Genomic DNA, 214 nt, shown 5'->3' with positions numbered 1-214 from the left:
TAGAAACCAAAAGTCAGATCACAAAATGCATGAAAATTCTGAATGAAGGAATGCTCCCCCCCCCCAAGATAAAACTTTAATTAGAACTGCCGCTCACTATCTCCAGATAACGACAGATAGCGCGAACATATAACAAAGGGAAGTTGTCACACCTGCGGGACGCGTCAGCTCCCCTTGTCCCTCTGCCCCCTCCCTCTCCCCCTCCTCCTGGTTA

The sequence above is a fragment of the Penaeus monodon genome, chromosome 34 (assembly GCF_015228065.2).
Source record: "Penaeus monodon isolate SGIC_2016 chromosome 34, NSTDA_Pmon_1, whole genome shotgun sequence".
NCBI lineage: Eukaryota > Metazoa > Arthropoda > Malacostraca > Decapoda > Penaeidae > Penaeus > Penaeus monodon.
Note: the sequence above shows the minus strand (reverse complement) of the source record.